A 12,500-nucleotide genomic window follows, 5' to 3' on the forward strand; every position below is an offset into this window, starting at 1 on the left:
AACGGCGGAGACGGGCCTGGCACCCACTCTGGGACAAGCCCCTGTCAGGGGGACTTGCACCGTCGCAAACACCCGAGAACGTCGCCTCCCATACACCACATTTCCCGACCGCCTGCAAGGACGGGGGATTCGGTGCTGGGCTCGGTCCCGTTTCGCTCGCAGCTACTCGGGGAATCCCTGTTGGTTTCTTTTCCTCCGCTTAGTGATATGCTTAAATTCAGCGGGTTGTCTCGCCTGATCTGAGGTCGACAGCGGATACATTCGCTTCCATCAACTTCCTGCACGACCGCGTGCGCTCGCCCTACCAAGTGCGCCCGCAACCCTGTACAGGGCCACTTCTTCACAAGGCTGGCAATCGGCTTCCCCGCTGCACGCGTGCGGCGCACAACCGGTGTGACGTGGAAGTGACGGGACACGTTCGTAAACCCATCGCGAACCGAGTACGACGCCCTACCAAGTGCGCCCGCAACCCTGTACAGGGTCACATCTTCACAAGGCTGGCAAGCGGCATTCCGCTGCGCGCGTGCGTCGTCCGAGCAGTTGCGTGATAAACGACCGTGTCGAAAGCCCAAACACCGCCGAGGCCAGTCGCCGCCGCCGCAAGGGCAGCCACGCAGCCTGGCGAGAGGCATCGTCTCGTGTAGCGTCGCCCCCGCCCCAACTGGAGTGGCCCAGTTTTTTGAACGGGACGGGAACTGCGAAGCACTTAGACCGACGGCGGACTACGACGAGAACGCCTTAAGCTTCGCCAACGTTTCGCCAACTCGTGCGGGAGACTTTTTCCGCTTCGCGGCAAGTCGTCGCGCCGTGCTCTCCGCATCAACCGCGTACGCAGCGAACCGCAAACGTCGGGCGCAGCCTCCTCACCTCCCTGCGCTTTGCGCGCGAACGTTCCCTGTTCGCGCGGCAAAGCCTGGAGGAGGCACGGCCCCGCAGCGTGTTCGAGCGCCCGGTCTACGGGACACCCTGCTTACTTCGAGGGCAACAAGCGCAACGCAAGGCTGCGATCTCGCGCACTTTGCGCACGGCTGGAGAAGCTTTGCTGGCCGGCTTTCGCTCCTCGTGTTTACCGTGCGTTAAAGTTGCGCGTCCGTGGCTCTCGCAGCTCTTGCGCGCCCGGTCGCAGAGAGGAGTACGCAACCTCGACCGCACTTTCCCTGCAGGCTTCCTTCCGACTCGAAGTCCTGCGGCGGTCTCAACGAGGTGCCACATCCTCAATGCAGTCGGTCGCCCCCGTTTCGGTTGGGCTCTGGCACGACGGTCGCCACCGTCTCGCCCTTGAGTGGCCGCTGTTGGCGCTCGCTGTGAGGTGTTCAGCGTGCTGTCCGTGTTGCCGACGCGGTCAAAACGAGTCGACGGCTCACGTTCCCTTGTGCGCCGAAGGCTCTCTTGATATGTGATCCGACCCTCAGACAGACGAAGCCAAGGGAAGACCCAAGGCCGCAATGTGCGTTCAAAGAATCAGTGCTCAGTGTGTCCTGCAATTCACACCAAGTCTCGCAGCTGGCTGCGTTCTTCATCGACCCGAGAACCGAGTGATCCACCGCTTAGAGTCGTGAAAAAGTGTTTGTTCAATTCCGTACAGTCAAAACCAAACGTTTCTGGCACTCGGCCAAACAGTGGCCAAGAAGGGCGCTTTTCAGCGCACGCTTGGACTCCAAAACTCTGCCGCGCCTTTTTCGGCTGCCGCAAATCGAGCAAACGGTGTGTTTCGGACGGCGTTTCGCTTCCGCTACTTGCGAGTGCTTTCGTGGTCCACCCCTCTATAAATACTCGGGAGGCGTCGAAGCCGGTTCTCCAAGCCGGACCCGTAGGTATCGTTGTGTGCTCGCTCTCATTGGCCCGCCTAACCAGAAAATGCCTGCGGTACACCCATTTGGATAAGAGTGCACGCAGATGCGGGCCTCGACGGCTACACATTTCCTCGGGCGGCCGCCTCCCGGCCTCCGTGGAGCGCGGGATGCACGGTCCCATCGACAAGCCTCTCCCGTTTTTACCGTGGCGTCGCGGTTCACCACGGCGGGCGGGTCGGTCTCCTCCGCATAAAAAGGGGGACCCCCGCTTTTTGTTCCACGAAATCGCACAAGCTTTTTTCGCATCCACGGTTTGCCACCGCACACCAAAATGCCGATCCGGCTGCCTACTTTAGCCAACAGGTGGAGCCAGGCGCGCCGTACTTGCGCGGCACTTCCCACGTCCACCGAAGTCGGTGCCAAGGACCACTTTCGGCGCCGGAGCCGCGTACGAGCCTACTCGAGGCGGAAGAACGAAGCCAGCAAGGGCCTGGCCGCAAGTGCGTTCAATTGTCGGGACGTCCAAGTCCCTCGTTCTTCCGTGCTTCCTCTTTCGGCAAGTCGTTGCGGCACCTTCCCAAAGCGCGCAGACCCGCTAATCGCGACGAGCGCGACGTGGCCGTGCCGCCTTTCCCTCGGCAGCAAGCAAAACGCCTGGCAACGTCGACGCTCCCCTAACCGCGATCTCGCACCGTGTTTCGTGTGGCGAATTCAAAAGCCGGCCGGCGCTGCTGCAACCATTACGGTCGGTACGCATACGCCGCGGAGGGCGGGACGGTCATCGGAGCGTGCGGTTCCTCCATCGAGTACTGCGCACCTCGGCCGTCGCATCGCCGTGCCATGACCGGCCGCGCGTCAACGCGAACCGGTGCCAGCGAGATCCCTCGCCTGCAAGAACCGACCGGCAGCCTCCGTCACCCGAGGACGCGGAGGCGCTTGCCGCGGACGGCGGGACGGTATGCACTGGTGCACAGCGGACCCGTCACATCGCCAGTTCCTTGACCGACCGCCGACGCTTGTGCCGTTCCTCTCGTACTTGGCAGTCGCCGCGCGATTGTCGGGTCTCGTTCTTGCACGCTCGAACGGTCGGGAGGGCACTCGGCTGGCGTTTCGGGAACGCGCAGCCTCGCCTTCTACCGACGTAACCACGACTCGCCGTTCGCGCTCCGCCGCTCCTGTTTACAGTACTAGGCGGTCCCGCAGCGGTCGGGTCGCGCATTTCGAGCGCTTCGAGCCACGGTGCAGTGGCGGGTCGAAAGCCGACCTATGAGTGCGTTGCGCCGTTTGTACCCGCGTCCGCCACCTGGCCGACCGTCCAAGGTCGCGGTGTTGGCGTCCGCTGGGCGCAACAATTTGTCACGGGGTGCCGCTCCACATTCAGGCAGCCCCGTGGGGAAAAGCCGACCCCGCGTCCAAACGGGGTCAGCGGCAGAAGTGTCGGGCGCAGACGCAGCTGAGGCGCTCACCCTTCACAATCCGTTAATGATCCTTCCGCAGGTTCACCTACGGAAACCTTGTTACGACTTTTACTTCCTCTAAATGATCAAGTTTGGTCATCTTTCCAACAGACCGGCGCAACCGAAAGGCCGCGCCGGACATCGGTCCGAAGACCTCACTAAATCATTCAATCGGTAGTAGCGACGGGCGGTGTGTACAAAGGGCAGGGACGTAATCAACGCGAGCTTATGACTCGCGCTTACTGGGAATTCCTCGTTCAAGGGGAACAATTGCAAGCCCCTATCCCAATCACGAAAGAAGTTCCACGGGTTACCCAGTCTTTTCAGACAGGGATAAAGACACGCTGCTTCCTTCAGTGTAGCGCGCGTGCGGCCCCGGACATCTAAGGGCATCACAGACCTGTTATTGCTCTGTTTCGTGCGGCTAGGAGCCGCTTGTCCCTCTAAGAAGGTTGTAAGGTGCTGGGAACCCCGCACCTATTTAATAGGCTAGAGTCTCGTTCGTTATCGGAATTAACCAGACAAATCGCTCCACCAACTAAGAACGGCCATGCACCACCATCCACCGAATCAAGAAAGAGCTCTCAATCTGTCAATCCTCCCAGTGTCCGGGCCGGGTAAGTTTTCCCGTGTTGAGTCAAATTAAGCCGCAGGCTCCACTCCTGGTGGTGCCCTTCCGTCAATTCCTTTAAGTTTCAGCTTTGCAACCATACTTCCCCGGAACCCAAATACTTTGGTTTCCCGGAAGCTGCCCGCCGAGTCATTTGAGTAACTCAGGCGGATCGCTGGTTGGCATCGTTTATGGTCAGAACTAGGGCGGTATCTGATCGCCTTCGAACCTCTGACTTTCGTTCTTGATCAATGAAAACATTCTTGGCAAATGCTTTCGCAGTAGTTCGTCTTGCGACGGTCCAAGAATTTCACCTCTAGCGCCGCAATACGAATGCCCCCGTCCGTCCCTCTTAATCATTACCTCGTATTCCAAAAACCAACAGAACAGAAACGAGGTCTTGTTCTATTATTCCATGCAAGTTTATTCAGGCGACTCGCCTGCGTTGAGCACTCTAATTTTTTCAAAGTAAAAGCACCGGCCATCTCGAGGCACACAATGAAGTGCACCAAGAAAGAACCGGCATGATGTTCAGTCCGAGCCGTCGCATCGGGTAGATGCACTACTCGTCTGGAACTGAGATCCAACTACGAGCTTTTTAACCGCAGCAGCTTTAGTATACGCTATTGGAGCTGGAATTACCGCGGCTGCTGGCACCAGACTTGCCCTCCAATTGATCCTCGTTAAAGGATTTAGAGTGTACTCATTTCAATTACGGGGCCTCAAAAGAGTCCCGTATTGTTATTTTTCGTCACTACCTCCCCGTGCCGGGAGTGGGTAATTTGCGCGCCTGCTGCCTTCCTTGGATGTGGTAGCCGTTTCTCAGGCTCCCTCTCCGGAATCGAACCCTGATTCTCCGTTACCCGTAACAACCATGGTAAGCAAGTAACCTACCATCGAAAGTTGATAAGGCAGACACTTGAAAGAAACGTCGCCGGCTCGTGGCCATGCGATCAGCACAAAGTTATCCAGAGTCACCACACAATACGGGCCGAAACCCGATCGATCTTGGTCTAATAAAAGCACCCGTTACCCAAAGGGCTCCAGGCTCACTGCATGTATTAGCTCTAGAATTGCCACAGTTATCCAAGTAGGAAGAAACGATCTAAGGAACCATAACTGATTTAATGAGCCATTCGCGGTTTCGCCTTATTTCGGCATGTACTTAGACATGCATGGCTTAATCTTTGAGACAAGCATATGATTACTGGCAGGATCAACCAGGTAATCGTTCGACTGCGCGTCCGTCCTCGCCCTCGGCGGGCCGGACGCAGTCTGTGTGCGGCGGAGGCCACCTTCAGGCGCCCCAACACGCTTATTTTGCACTCCGAGATGACGGCGTTCGAGCTCGCTACGGCACAACCTTCCCGAAAGACGAGTGGGAGCCGTGCGGCAAGAAGCACGTTCATGCTCGCTCTTTTTCGTTGCATCGACTCGGTCGCGCCGTGCGGGTTGCCCAAGCCCGCTGCACTGTCGGTGGACCGGCCGGAACTAGCAACGGAGCCGAGACTGCAAAGCCGCCAGACGACGGGTCACGCCCGCGTCTTCGGCGCTTTCGCATCTGAATCGCCCGAGGACGACACGGAACACACCTCGATATCGTGGTAAAACGGCACCGTCCGACAACCAGCCCCTAACGCATCAAGCGGATGAGGCTGCAGACGACTGCCGTGGATTCCCCTGGAGCAGACCCGAGGACACGCTTGACGAGGCCGAAGCCCGCCGCATATCAGACACCCGGTCGCTTTCGCGTACGCCGCTCACGAGAACCCCCACATAATAGCAGCGATAAGTACCCAGACCTCCTTGGGCCCTAATACGAGCGTACTCGAGAAAATTTCACCGCGGGTGTGCCCCGAAACGTGTGGCATGTTGAGCGTGCCACAAGTCTACGTCGCTCTCAAACCCGCCGAGGTCGTAGAATTTGCGACCCTACTCACGAAATTCCCACCGAGGATACGGCCGCAAACGTACCGCACCTTGGGTAGGCCACGAGTTTGTGCAACACTACGCTGACGGCACAGCACCGAGGTCGTGCGCGCACGCACGGGAAAATTCCGCCGCGGTTTCTGCCGAAAACGTGAGGCACCACGACTCTCCGCAAGTTCGCGTCGACTGCGAAAGACCGAAGTCGTGAACGACGTGTCCGCTACTCGCCGCCGACACGCTGGACACCAAACGTACAACGACTCGACGGCGTCGTAGAGGCCCACGACGCGGTTTTCCTTAACGACGTCTCGGCGTGGCACCGACAGGTTAGAACGGCCGACCAACGTTCCCTGTCCGCCGTTCGGCTCAGTCGAAGGGCTCGGCGACTTCGGCAACGCTGCGAAGCCGCACGGTGACGCACGCCATGTCCCCATTTTTTTTTTTCTTTCTGCGTCTGCCGGGGTGCCCCTATAATAGCAGCGATAAGCACCCAGACCGCCGTGGGTCGCTCGCCCCGGCTGACGTGGTTTTTCGTACTCCTGCGGCGGTCGCCGTCAAGCACGTCCAAATACGCTACTTTCGTGGGCGCATTCACGCTCTTTCGCTTCGCCGGAGTGCCAGCACTCACTCTGCCAAAAACGGCGAACATCCGAGCGGCGGTTCCCACTTTTGCGTCGGCGTCGCAAACCCCGCCCCGGCAGACGAGGTTTGCCGTACTCGTGCGACGGTGGCCGGCGGGCACGTCGAAAGACGCCGATATCGTGCGCGAATTGGCGCACCTTGGCTTCACCGGAGTGCCGCCACTGACTCCTCCAAAAACGGCGAAGATCCGAGCGGCGCTTCCCACTTTCGCATCGGCGTCCCGAACTCCGCCCCGGCTGACGCGGTTTACCGTACTCGTGCGACGGTCGCCGGCGAGCACGTGGAAAGACGCCGATATCGTGCCCGAATCGGCTCCGTTCGGCTTCGCCGGAGTGCCAGCACTGGCTCGGCGAAAGACGACGAACATCCGAGCGACGGTTCTCACTATTGCGTACGCGTCGCAAACCCCGCCCCGGCAGACGCACTTTGCCGTACTCGTGCGACGGTCGCCGGCGAGCACGTAGAAAGACGCCGATATCGTGCCGGAATCGGCCCCGTTTGGCTTCGCCGGAGTGCCAGCACTCACTCGGCCACAAACGGCGAACATCCGAGCGGCGGTTCCCACTTAGCCGTCGGCGTCCCGAACTCCGCCCCGGCAGACGCGGTTGCCGAGCTCGTGCGACTAGCGACCGCGAAGCCGTCTCGCGACGCCGCTTTCGTGCGCGGCTCCCACTGCGACCTGGGTCACCCGAGGTCGACGAGCAAAAAAGAATGTCGAAAAAAATTTTTTTTTTTTTTGCGTCTGCCGGGGTGCCCCTATAATAGCAGCGATAAGCACCCAGACCGCCATGGGTCGCTCGCCCCGGCTGACGTGGTTTTTCGTTTTCCTGCGGTGGTCGTCGTCAAGCACGTCCAAACACGCCACTTTCGTGGGCGCATTCGCGCTCTTTCGCTTCGCCGGAGTGCCAGCACTCACTCTGCCAAAAACGGCGAACATCCGAGCGGCGGTTCCCACTTTTGCGTCGGCGTCGCAAACCCCGCCCCGGCAGACGAGGTTTGCCGTACTCGTGCGACGGTGGCCGGCGGGCACGTCGAAAGACGCCGATATCGTGCGCGAATTGGCGCACCTTGGCTTCACCGGAGTGCCGCCACTGACTCCTCCAAAAACGGCGAAGATCCGAGCGGCGCTTCCCACTTTCGCATCGGCGTCCCGAACTCCGCCCCGGCTGACGCGGTTTACCGTACTCGTGCGACGGTCGCCGGCGAGCACGTGGAAAGACGCCGATATCGTGCCCGAATCGGCTCCGTTCGGCTTCGCCGGATTGCCAGCACTGGCTCGGCGAAAGACGACGAACATCCGAGCGACGGTTCTCACTATTGCGTACGCGTCGCAAACCCCGCCCCGGCAGACGCACTTTGCCGTACTCGTGCGACGGTCGCCGGCGAGCACGTAGAAAGACGCCGATATCGTGCCGGAATCGGCCCCGTTTGGCTTCGCCGGAGTGCCAGCACTCACTCGGCCACAAACGGCGAACATCCGAGCGGCGGTTCCCACTTAGCCGTCGGCGTCCCGAACTCCGCCCCGGCAGACGCGGTTGCCGAGCTCGTGCGACTAGCGACCGCGAAGCCGTCTCGCGACGCCGCTTTCGTGCGCGGCTCCCACTGCGACCTGGGTCACCCGAGGTCGACGAGCAAAAAAGAATGTCGAAAAAAATTTTTTTTTTTTTTTTGCGTCTGCCGGGGTGCCCCTATAATAGCAGCGATAAGCACCCAGACCGCCATGGGTCGCTCGCCCCGGCTGACGTGGTTTTTCGTTTTCCTGCGGTGGTCGTCGTCAAGCACGTCCAAACACGCCACTTTCGTGGGCGCATTCGCGCTCTTTCGCTTCGCCGGAGTGCCAGCACTCACTCTGCCAAAAACGGCGAACATCCTAGTGGCGGTTCCCACTTTTGCGTCGGCGTCGCCAACCCCGCCCCGGCATACGCGGTTTGCCGTACTCGTGCGGCGGTGGCCGGCGGGCACGTCGAAAGACACCGATATCGTGCGCGAGTCGATGCTTCTTGGTCTCGCAGGAGGGCCGCCACTCACTCCTGCAAAAACGGCGAAGATCCGAGCGGCGCTTCCCACTTTTTCGTCGGCGTCGCAAACCTCGCCCCGGCAGACGCGCTTTGCCGTACTCGTGCGACGGTCGCCGGCGAGCACGTCGAAATACGCCGATATCGTGCCCGAATCGGCCCCGTTTCGCTTCGCCGGAGTGCCAGCACTCGCTCGGCCAAAGACGACGAACATCCGAGCGACGGTTCCCACTATTGCGTACGCGTCGCGAACCCCGCCCCGGCAGACGCGGTTTGCCGTACTCGTGCGGCGGTGGCCGGCGGGCACGTCGAAAGACGCCGATATCGTGCACGAATTGGCGCTCCTTGGCTTCACCGGAGTGCCAGCACTCACTCGGCCAAAAACGGCGAACATCCGAGCAGCGGTACCCACTTAGCCGTCGGCATCCCGAACTCCGCGCCGGCTGACGCGGTTGCCGAGCTCGTGCGACTAGCGACCGCGAACGCGTCTCGCGACGCCGCTTTCGTGCGCGGCTCCCATTGCGACCTGGGTTACCCGAGCTCGACCAGCAAAAAAGAAGGTCGAAAATTTTTTTTTTTTTTTCTGCGTCTGCCGGGGTGCCCCTATAATAGCAGCGATAAGCACCCAGACCGCCGTGTGTCGCTCGCCCCGGCTGACGTGGTTTTTCGTACTCCTGCAGCGGTCGCCGTCACGCACGTCCAAATACGCCACTTTCGTGGGCGCATTCGCGCTCTTTCGCGTCGCCGGAGTGCCAGCACTCACTCTGCCAAAAACGGCCAACATCCGAGCGGCGGTTCCCACTTTTGCGTCGGCGTCGTAAACCCCGCCCCGGCAGACGCGGTTTGCCCTACTCGTGCGACGGTCGCCGGCGAGCGCGTCGAAAGACGCCGATATCGTGCGCTAATTGGCGCTCCCTGGCTTCTCCGGAGTGCCGCCACTCACTCCTCCAAAAACGGCGAAGATCCGAGCGGCGTTCTCCACTTTCGCATCGGCGTCCCGAACTCCGCCCGGGCTGACGCGGTTTACCGTACTCGTGCGACGGTCGCCGGCGGGCACGTCGAAAGACGCCGATATCGTGCCGTAATCGGCCCCGTTTGGCTTCGCCCGTGTGCCAGCACTCACTCGGCCAAAAACGGCGAACATCCGAGCAGCGTTTCCCACTTTCGCATCGGCGTCCCGAAGCCCGCCCCGGCAGACGCGGTTTGCCCTACTCGAGCGACGGTCGCCGGCGATCACGTCGAAAGGCGCCGAATTCGTGCACGAATCGATGCTTCTTGGTCTCGCAGGAGGGCCGCCACTCACTCCTGCAAAAACGGCGAAGATCCGAGTTGCGCTTCCCACTTTTTCGTCGGCGTCCCGAACTACGCCCCGGCTGACGCGGTTTACCGTACTCGTGCGACGGTCGCCGGCGGGCACTTCAAAATACGCCGATTTCGTGGGCGCATTCACGCTGTTTCGCTTCCCCGGAGTGCCAACACTCACTCTGCCGAAAGCGGCGATCATCCGAGCGGCGGTTCCCACTTTTGCGTCGGCTTCGCAAACGGCGCCCCGGCAGACGCGCTCGTGCGACGTACTCGTGCGACGGTCGCCGGCGAGCACGTCGAAAGACGCCGATATCGTGCTCGAATCGACCCCGTTTCGCTTCGCCGGAGTGCTGCCAGTCACGGCGCAGAAAACGGCGAACAAGTGTTTTTTTTTTTTTTTTTCCTAGAATTTGTGTTATAGAAGGCACATTTGATATCGGACGATAATTTTCAACTTTATCACGCGCACCGATTTTCGTGTAGAGGTTTGCAAGTTTATGGGAATTTCTCCACTTGGAATAATGCGATTTAGTAGTACTACGAGAACTTCATGGATGTACTCAAGGGTACGGGGCAAGTCAGTTACGTCAACACCTGCAGATTTTTTACACTTCAAACTGAAAATTGTTGGTTGTGAGTCCTCGTGTGATATTAAAGGCCGATTCGCTAACACATAGAACAAAGAAAGAAAGGAAGAAAAAACGCCCGCGCTCGCTCAAGAAACCTGGGTTCGCAACAAGTGGCAACAACAAGCAACCGAGCGAGTGCGCCAAAACCCGTGGCGGCCGAACAAACGCGAAGTCCCAACCGCGTCAGCCGGGGCGGCACGGGACAGGAAAAATCACTTCAGCCGGGGCGGCGGGGCACCGAATAAACCTCGTCACCTCGTCGCAGGATAAAAGAGGAAACAAAAAGTCTAAACAGCGTCTGCTGGAGCGAATGCGTAATAAAACAACAACAACAACAAAAAAAAAAAACACCCGCGCTCAAGAAGTCTGCAATCACCACAAAAGGCGACTGTGACCGAGCAGCGTCAGCCGGGGCCGTGCGGAAACGGAAAAACCGCGACTACCGGGGCGTCGAGGCACCGAAAAATCCACTTCAGCCGCGGCGAAAAAAAAAACAAAAAGAAAGACGGAGGGGGGGGGGGGGAACCACGTCTGCCGGGGCGAAGGAAAAAAAAAAAACGCGTCTGCCGGGGCGAGCCCGGGTGCGGCACCACCGGGAAAACTGTGGCAAACAGACATGGCGATCGAGTGAGTGGGCCGCCAGCCAGGCTCAGCCAAAAAGTGCAAAGTCCGAACTGCGTCAGCCGGGGCGGCAAAAACCACGTCAGCCGGGGCGGCGCAAAAAACCGCGTCTGCCGGGGCGGCACGAAACCGCGTCAGCCGGGGCGGCGCGAAAACTGCGTCAGCCGGGGCGAAAGAAAAAAAAAAAAAAAACGCGTCTGCCGGGGCGAGCCCGGGTGCGGCACCACCGGGAAAACTGTGGCAAACAGACATGGCGATCGAGTGAGTGGGCCGCCAGCCAGGCACAGCCGAAAAGTGCAAAGTCCGAACCGTGTCAGCCGGGGCGGCAAAAAACCGCGTCAGCCGGGGCGGCGCAAAAAACCGCGTCTGCCGGGGCGGCACGAAACCGCGTCTGCCGGGGCGGCGCGAAAACTGCGTCAGCCGGGGCGAGCCCGGGTGCGGCACCACCGGGAAAACTGTGGCAAACAGACATGGCGATCGAGTGAGTGGGCCGCCAGCCAGGCTCAGCCAAAAAGTGCCAAGTCCGAACTGCGTCAGCCGGGGCGGCAAAAAACCGCGTCAGCCGGGGCGGCGCAAAAAACCGCGTCTGCCGGGGCGGCGCGAAAACCGCGTCTGCCGGGGCGGCGCGAAAACTGCGTCAGCCGGGGCGAAAGAAAAAAAAAAACGCGTCTGCCGGGGCGAGCCCGGGTGCGGCACCACCGGGAAAACTGTGGCAAACAGACATGGCGATCGAGTGAGTGGGCCGCCAGCAAGGCTCAGCCAAAAAGTGCTAAGTCCGAACTGCGTCAGCTGGGGCGGCAAAAAACCGCGTCTGCCGGGGCGGCACGAAACCGCGTCAGCCGGGGCGGCGCGAAAACCGCGTCTGCCGGGGCGGCACGAAACCGCGTCAGCCGGGGCGGCGCGAAAACTGCGTCAGCCGGGGCGAGCCCGGGTGCGGCACCACCGGGAAAACTGTGGCAAACAGACATGGCGATCGAGTGAGTGGGCCGCCAGCCAGGCACAGCCGAAAAGTGCTAAGTCCGAACTGCGTCAGCCGGGGCGGCAAAAACCGCGTCAGCCGGGGCGGCGCGAAAACCGCGTCTGCCGGGGCGGCACGAAACCGCGTCAGCCGGGGCGGCGCGAAAACTGCGTCAGCCGGGGCGAGCCCGGGTGCGGCACCACCGGGAAAACTGTGGCTAACAGACATGGCGATCGAGTGAGTGGGCCACCAGCCAGGCTCAGCCAAAAAGTGCTAAGTCCGAACTGCGTCAGCCGGGGCGGCAAAAACCGCGTCAGCCGGGGCGGCGCAAAAAACCGCGTCTGCCGGGGCGGCACGAAACCGCGTCAGCCGGGGCGGCGCGAAAACTGCGTCAGCCGGGGCGAAAGAAAAAAAAAAAACGCGTCTGCCGGGGCGAGCCCGGGTGCGGCACCACCGGGAAAACTGTGGCAAACAGACATGGCGATCGAGTGAGTGGGCCGCCAGCCAGGCACAGCCGAAAAGTGCCAAGTCCGAACTGCGT

General features: G+C 60.6%; 2 non-coding genes and 1 pseudogene across 2 annotated transcripts; all 3 read right to left on the reverse strand.

The window, feature by feature from the left end:
• The window catches only part of LOC142795758 (large subunit ribosomal RNA), a pseudogene marked incomplete at its 3' end in the record, with an annotated part of 2,748 nt that extends 2,500 nt beyond the window's left edge, over positions 1–248 (reverse strand).
• Positions 249–1,402: 1,154 nt separating this feature from the next.
• Positions 1,403–1,555, reverse strand: LOC142795756 (5.8S ribosomal RNA). The gene has a single exon (XR_012893285.1). It is a non-coding gene; the product is annotated as a 5.8S ribosomal RNA (ribosomal RNA).
• Positions 1,556–3,273: 1,718 nt separating this feature from the next.
• LOC142795761 (small subunit ribosomal RNA) lies at positions 3,274–5,087 on the reverse strand. Its single transcript, XR_012893289.1, has one exon. It is a non-coding gene; the product is annotated as a small subunit ribosomal RNA (ribosomal RNA).
• Between the last annotated feature and the right edge of the window lie 7,413 nt (positions 5,088–12,500).

This window comes from Rhipicephalus microplus, unplaced genomic scaffold, assembly GCF_043290135.1.
Source record: "Rhipicephalus microplus isolate Deutch F79 unplaced genomic scaffold, USDA_Rmic scaffold_843, whole genome shotgun sequence".
In the NCBI taxonomy this organism is placed as follows: Eukaryota; Metazoa; Arthropoda; class Arachnida; order Ixodida; family Ixodidae; genus Rhipicephalus; species Rhipicephalus microplus.